We start from the raw sequence: 7,655 nt of genomic DNA, 5'->3' as shown, positions 1-7,655 counted from the left end.
GGCTTTACTAGGAGCTCAGCCCTTCCGACCGGCCCAAAGGCCTTCTCCTCTACCCGGCGGCAAGGCCAAACAAAACAAAACAAAACAGGGAACTCTTCCCAAAACACAAGTGCCGTTCGGTCCCGGCAAAGGGGCGCTTTGCTGCTGCCGCTGCTGCTGCTGCCGCCTTGAAAGCGAGGGCTCCTTGCACCACTAAACAGCTGCGTTTCTGCTTTACCGCTGCGCTCATCCTCCTCCTCCCACGAGCGCAAGGCCTTCTGGGTACACTGGCCTGCCTGCCTGCCTGCCTGCCTTATTTGGAACAAAAAAAAAAAAAAGAGCGGGAAAAAATACAACCCTGAAAAAGGGAGAGGCTCTCTCTCTCTCATTCTCTCTCTCTCTTACTCTCTCTCATTCTCTCTCTCATTCTCTCTCTCTCATTCTCTTGCTCTCTCATTCTCTCTCAATCATTCTCTCTCTCTCATTCTCTCTCTCTCATTGTCTCTCTCTCTCTCATTCTCGCGACTTTGGATGCGCGCCGTCAAGAGCCGGCGTGTTGCCTCGGCCGGCGCCTAGCAGCTGACTTAGAACTGGTGTGGACCAGGGGAATCCGACTGTTTAATTAAAACAAAGCATCGCGAAGGTCCGTGGTGGGTGTTGACGCGATGTGATTTCTGCCCAGTGCTCTGAATGTCAAAGTGAAGAAATTCAATGAAGCGTGGGTAAACTACGGAAGTAACTATGACTTTTGGCAGTTGGAGACCGATTGCAATCGGTTCAATGGTCCTGAGGCTGTTCTCACGGATTGTCACAGGAAGGCTGACAAAGGCCTGTCCTCTCAACCAGGCTGTTCTGAAAACCTGAAGGTGCTACAGGCATCAAGCATGCGATCATCGAGCATGCGAAAAAACATCATAACCAACTGGCAGTAGTATTCGTGGATATAGAGAAGCATTCGACTCGGTCTCGCATAAACATATTATGTGGGTGCTACGGCAGAAGAAGGTGGATGAACACGTCATCAGGATCATCAAGAGCTCTTATCAGAAATGCACCACTTCGATTGAACTGGAAGGGAATAAGTCTCTGCCAATTGAGATGAAGATCGGCGTGAAGCAAGGGGATCCGATGTCACCGCTACTGTTCAATTTGGCAATGGATCCGTTGATCAATGCCCTTGAATCAATGGGCCAAGGATATACAATCAATGGGAACAGATTGGCAACACTGGCATATGCGGATGATCTGATCCTGGTGAGTGAGTCGTAGGATGGAATGGAGAAAAACCTGGTTATCCTGGAGTCCTTCTGTAGTCTTTCCGGACTGGTCGCACAAGCCAAGAAGTGCTATGGGTTCCTCATAACACCTACACACGATTCGTATACAAGCAACAACTGTAGACCATGGAATATCAAGGGGAATGAGTTGAACATGATCACACCAGGCGAATCTGAACATTATCTGGGCACAAAGATTAATCCTTGGGTCGGCATTGTAAAGGCCGATATGATACATCAGCTACAGGAGTGGATGGGGAGGATAGACCAGGCACCGCTGAAACCATCTCAGAAGCTCTTCATACTTAGAACGTATACCATTCCCCGTCTCATATACCTCGCTGACCACACTGACTGCAAGGCCAATAGCCTGAAAGCTGCTTATCAGGGCAGGAGTAAAAAAATGGTTGCATCTTCTGACATCCATATGCGACGGTATTATATACTCGAGGATTAGAGATGGAGGGTTGGGTGTTTTAACATTGGCGAGCTTAATACCTTCGATACAGATTAGAAGGTTGCAGCGAATTGCCGACTCCAGCGACAGGGTGATCCGCAGCTTGGCAACGACAGAAGAGGCCCAAGAGAAACTGCAGAAGTTGTGGACAGGAGCAGGGGGGCAGTGGAAAGTACCCCGAACCTGCGAAACCCAACAAGGTTGACTGAACCCCTTGGAGGTGACGGGGTGCAAGGAACAACCGCACAAAAGCCCAAATATCTTTTGCCCACTAGATGGAGACAGGACGAATTCCTGACATGGTGTGGACTCCCGGTGCAAGGTATGGGTATACAACTGTTCTGGAACGACCCCATTAGCAACAACTGGTTACGGAATCAACACGGAGTCCAACAAAAACATTTCATTGCCGCAATGCAACTCAGAGCTAATGTGTACCCTGCCAGGGAATCCTTGAACAGAGGCCGGATGGGCGCACAGTCATTTTTTAGGAAATGTTCAGCTAGTCTGGAATCTTGCTCGCATATCCTGGGGCAATGTCCATCTGTCCAGGGGGCCAGGATCGCCCACCACAACAAGATCTGCAACATACTAGCAGATGAAGCATCAGCCTTGGGATGGAAAGTGTATAAGGAGGCTAACCTAAGGAATACAGAAGGAGAACTGAGGAAGCCAGACCTTACATTCACAAAATCAACAAGATCTCTGGTCATAGATGTCACAGTAAGATTTGAATGTGCTGCCGACACCCTGGAAAATGCTGCCAAAGAGAAAGTACAGTACTACTCAGTATTCAAAAGGCAGATTCAGAATCTATCCAATTCCACTGAGATCAAGTTCTTTGGATTTCCAATGGGAGCAAGAGGGAAATGGCCGTCCATTAATAACATCGTCCTGGCTGAAATGGGGATACCTGAAAATAGAAGGATCTCTCTAGTAAAATTGCTCAGCCGTAGAACTCTCCTGTACTCGCTCGACATATTGGCAATGTTCTGTGGGAACAGTGCGGTATACAATTTTTCAATTACCACTCAAACGTTTGAGTGGTAATTATAAAATTGTAATTAGTCATTGTTGTACAATTAAACCTGTACCCGAATAATAAAGTCGTGGGAATCTCGTAATGATTAAAACGACATGCAAGTCTTTTAGTATGACATGTGGATGAGCCACTGAACTCGGAATGGTAACTTACCACCCGGTAAGCGAGCAATTAATAGCCAAATTAATTAGTGACGCGCATGAATGGATGAACGAGATTCCCACTGTCCCTACCTACTATCTAGCGAAACCACAGCCAGGGAATGGGCTTGGCAGAATCAGCGGGGAAAGAAGACCCTGTTGAGGATGACTCTGTGCCACCAGTGGCACACTATGGTTGACTCTGTGCCACCAGTGGCACACCCATGGGTTGGTATTGGTTTCCAGACCCTTTTGACTATTGCAATGTAATTTGAAGTTAGCATAATGTTTAGGGAGATCATTTAATGCATTTTACGTTATTACTTTTCAATTTTATACTTTTTGACAAAATTAGCTATTTTTACCATTGTAGAGAAAATCCCTTTAAATTTAGTGAAACAACCAAATCAAACAATTCTGTTATTCCTGTGTTGTTAAGAACCTTGTTACTATCATGTGTGTTGCATTTTTGTTCATTGAAGAGATATTTTACATTATTTATATTTAATATTAAATATGTACTTTTTCTCTCTTTAGTCTTAACAATTTTGTAATTTTTTTCAGTCCTGGTATAGCCCTGATTGCTGTTCCTAATATTCTGGCCATTCTCCTTGGAAATATTCAGGAGGATTTCAATGGAAAATCGACAATTATGGAAGAACCGAGTGTGGAAGTTGAGACGTGCATGAGGGATCCAAGAATAAGTGCTCTTCCCTGGGTCACCATTGAGTTACATGACCAGAGACACAATAGTGCTATATAACCAGTCACCATTGAGTTACATGACCAGAAACACAATACTGCTAAATAACCAGTCACCATTGAGCTACATGACCAGAGTCACCATTGAGATGCATGACCAGAGACAGAATTAAGCTACATGACCATAGTTAGAACTGAGCTACATGACGACACCCAGAATTAAACTACATGACCATAGTTAGAATTGTGCTACATGACCAGAATCACCTTTGAGCTACATGACAAGACCCAGAATTTAAGTAAATGCTTAAGTTTGCAGTGAGAATGGGGGAGAATTGCCACTGCTGACCAAGTTCCCCCACTCTCACAACATTTTGAATTACTGTTATATCATTGTCTACTTGTTGTCCAGGCTTGATAAGTTCTACATTGCTCTACATACTGAACTGGATATTATCCTTGTGTTAATTCTCATTTTGCTGGAATATTGAGAGATATGGAAACACCAGTTGCTGGACGGTCAGGGTTAGGGTTGGTGTAACTGCTGGAGCTAGGGTTAGGGTTAGGGTTAGTGTAACTGCTACAGCTAGGATTAGGATTGATAGAACTGCTGGAGCTAGGGCTATTGCTTGAGTATTGTTTTTTGTTAATTGAATAGTTATTATCATTTGTTAATTTTAAATATTAAATTTGAACTTTTTCTCTCTTTATTCTTAATATTTATGTGGTGTTTTCCAGTCCTATTATGGCCCTTTAGACATGATGGGAGACTACACTTGGGGGCTGATTCGTTAAAGTGATTTACAGTATAATCGTAAATCTCGAAAAACTACTCACTTCTAAATCTTTTGTAGTCATTTTTGTATTACTTTAGTATAAATACATGTTAATTTGGATTCATATGTTGTTTTTTCTGACTTTTTATGTGAACGAAAAGACACAAATTTGCCCATTTTCTCATTGGAAATAGGTAAATTTCAAAATATCACTGTCCTGGTCACAAAAGCAAAGTTTGTGGGGAATAAGAGCCATTTTCTATACTTTTGAGGCATAAGCAATTAGGAAATAACATGTACTACTCAGGAACCAAAAAAAATAAAAAAATATGTTACACGGTGTAATCAACATATGTGAAAACAGACCATCTCAATAGTTCAACTTTAAGTATAAATGGATTATTTTAAAACCACCCATTTTAGCGGTGAAAGACACACACACACACACACACACACATCGAGAGATGAAACTGTTAAATAAAACAAGCATTACCAAGCATTGCACTGTACACTACATATATAGTGTACAGTGCAATGCTTGGTAATGAAAAACCAACTGACCGCTAAAATGTAGAGTTAAGTATCACATGGTAAGCGTGAACGACCGTGTGGCCTAATGGATAAGGCGTCTGACTTCGAATCAGAAGATTGAGGGTTCGAGTCCCTTCGGGGTCGACTTTTTATAAAAAGATCAACGAAAAAACAGAACGTTGCTTATAAAATCCACAGAATTAACGACCTCATACTACTTTCCAACTACATTGAAAACATGCCTCTAGTGGAAGCATGTGTTATTTATTTCATTCAATTAGTTTTAAAATTACCAAATGACAGATGACACTAGCGAAAAGAAGAAAAAATCTCTTTAGACAATATTGAACACCATATGAAGCGGGGATACTGAGATACGATAATGGAGCACTCCGTTGAAGGGTATTTATTAGTTTATGTACAGACGTGCTCAAATTTGTTGGTACCCTTACAGCTCATTGAAATAATGCTTCATTCCTCCTGAAACGTGATGAAATTAAAAGCTGTTTTATCATGTATACTTACATGCCTTTGGTATGTCATAGAATAAAGCAAAGAAGCTGTGAAAAAAGAGATGAATTATTGCTTATTCTACAAAGATATTCTAAAATGGCCTGGACACATTTGTTGGTACCTCTTAGAAAAGATAATAAATAATTGGATTATAGTGATATTTCAAACTAATTAGCTTCTTTAATTAGTATCACACATGTCTCCAATCTTGTAATCAGTCATTCAGCCTATTTAAATGGAGAAAAGTAGTCACTGTGCTGTTTGGTATCATTGTGTGCACCACCCTGAACATGGACCAGAGAAAGCAAAGGAGAGAGTTGTCTGAGGAGATCAGAAAGTAAATAATAGACAAGCATGGTAAAGGTAAAGGCTACAAGACCATCTCCAAGCGGCTTGATGTTCCTGTGACAACAGTTGCAAATATTATTAAAAAGTTTAAGGTCCATGGAACTGTAGCCAACCTCCCTGGGTGCGGCCGCAAGAGGAAAATCGACCCCAGAGTGAACAGAAGGATAGTGCAAATGGTAGAAAAAGAACCAAGGATAACTGCCAAAGAGATACAAGCTGAACTCCAAGGTGAAGGTACGTCAGTTTCTGATCTCACCATCCGTCGCTTTTTGAGCAAAAGTGGGCTCCATGGAAGAAGACCCAGGAGGACTCCACTTTTGAAAGAAAAACATAAAAAAGCCAGACTGGAATTTGCTAAAATGCATATTGACAAGCCACAATCCTTCTGGGAGAATGTCCTTTGGACAGATGAGTCAAAACTGGAGCTTTTTGGCAAGTCACATCAGCTCTATGTTCACAGACGAAAAAATGAAGCTTTCAAAGAAAAGAACACCATACCTACAGTGAAACATGGAGGAGGCTCGATTATGTTTTGGGGCTGCTTTGCTGCGCCTGGCACAGGGTGCCTTGAATCTGTGCAGGGCACAATGAAATCTCAAGACTATCGAGGCATTCTGGAGCGAAACGTACTGCCCAGTGTCAGAAAGCTCTGTCTCAGTCGCAGGTCATGGGTCCTCCGACAGGATAATGACCCAAAACACACAGCTAAAAGCACCCAAGAATGGATAAGGACAAAACACTGGACTATTCTGAAGTGGCCTTCTATGAGTCCTGATCTGAATCCTATCGAACATCTATGGAAAGAGCTGAAACTTGCAGTCTGGAGAAGGCACCCATCAAACCTGAGACAGCTGGAGCAGTTTGCTCAAGAAGAGTGGGCCAAACTATCTGTTAACAGGTGCAGAAGTCTCATTGAGAGCTACAGAAAACATTTGATTGCAGTGATTGCCTCTAAAGGTTGTGCAACAAAATATTAGGTTAGCGGTCCCATCATTTTTGTCCATGCCATGTTCATTTGTTTTATTATTTACAATATTATGTTGAATAAAAAATCAAAAGCAAAGTCTGATTTCTATTAAATATGGAATAAACAATGGTGGATGGCAATTACTTTTGTCAGTTTCAAGTTATTTCAGAGAAAATTGTGCATTCTTTGTTTTTTGTGGATGGGTACCAACAAATTTGAGCACGTCTGTATTTATTCAATGATGTATCTATTTATGTATGTATGTATTTATTTATTGATATTTTAATTTGGCATAAAGTATCCTACAGAAATTAATAGAACATAAAACAAATGAACACATTCATTTGTATTGTTGAAATTCCGATGATGAAACAGGACACACTCATTGTAGAGTTAAGTATCAGATGACACGCATGAAAGACCGCGTGGCCTAATCGATAAGGCGTCTGACTTCGAATCAGAAGATTGAGGGTTCAAGTCCCTTCGTGGTCGACTTTTTATAAAAAGTCAGGCTCGAGCCACAGCATACAGCGCAGATCAACGAAAACACAGAACGTTGCTTATAAAATCCACAGAATTAACGACCTTATACTACTTTCCAACTACATTGAAAACATGCCTGTAGTCGAGGCATGTGTTATTTATTTTATTGTTATTTTTAAAATTACCAAATGACAGATGACACTGGCTAAAAAATAAAAATCTCTTTAGACAATATTGAACCCGGGGATACTGAGATATGATAATGGTGATGGGGTAAACACCGGAACGAGATAGAACGGCCCAGAACGGTAGCTTAATGAATTCAATTGCTTTAAAAAAACAGCATAAAAAATTGAGACATATGAGGAGAATATTTTAAAAACCGATTAATAACTAGCTGTCATTTACCTGTTCCGGGCCAGAACCCTCTTTTTATCACC

At 41.5% G+C, this 7,655-nt stretch overlaps 2 non-coding genes across 2 annotated transcripts; both read left to right on the top strand.

Annotated features, from left to right (window-relative positions):
* The first annotated feature begins 4,975 nt into the window (after positions 1-4,975).
* trnar-ucg (transfer RNA arginine (anticodon UCG)) lies at positions 4,976-5,048 on the top strand. The gene has a single exon. It is a non-coding gene; the product is annotated as a tRNA-Arg (tRNA).
* Positions 5,049-7,151: 2,103 nt separating this feature from the next.
* On the top strand, positions 7,152-7,224 carry trnar-ucg (transfer RNA arginine (anticodon UCG)). The gene has a single exon. It is a non-coding gene; the product is annotated as a tRNA-Arg (tRNA).
* The last annotated feature ends 431 nt before the right edge of the window (positions 7,225-7,655 follow it).

Source organism: Acipenser ruthenus, unplaced genomic scaffold (assembly GCF_902713425.1).
Source record: "Acipenser ruthenus unplaced genomic scaffold, fAciRut3.2 maternal haplotype, whole genome shotgun sequence".
Taxonomy (NCBI): Eukaryota; Metazoa; Chordata; class Actinopteri; order Acipenseriformes; family Acipenseridae; genus Acipenser; species Acipenser ruthenus.
The sequence above is the reverse complement of the archived record's forward strand: the minus strand, read 5'-3'. Positions and strand labels throughout refer to the sequence as shown.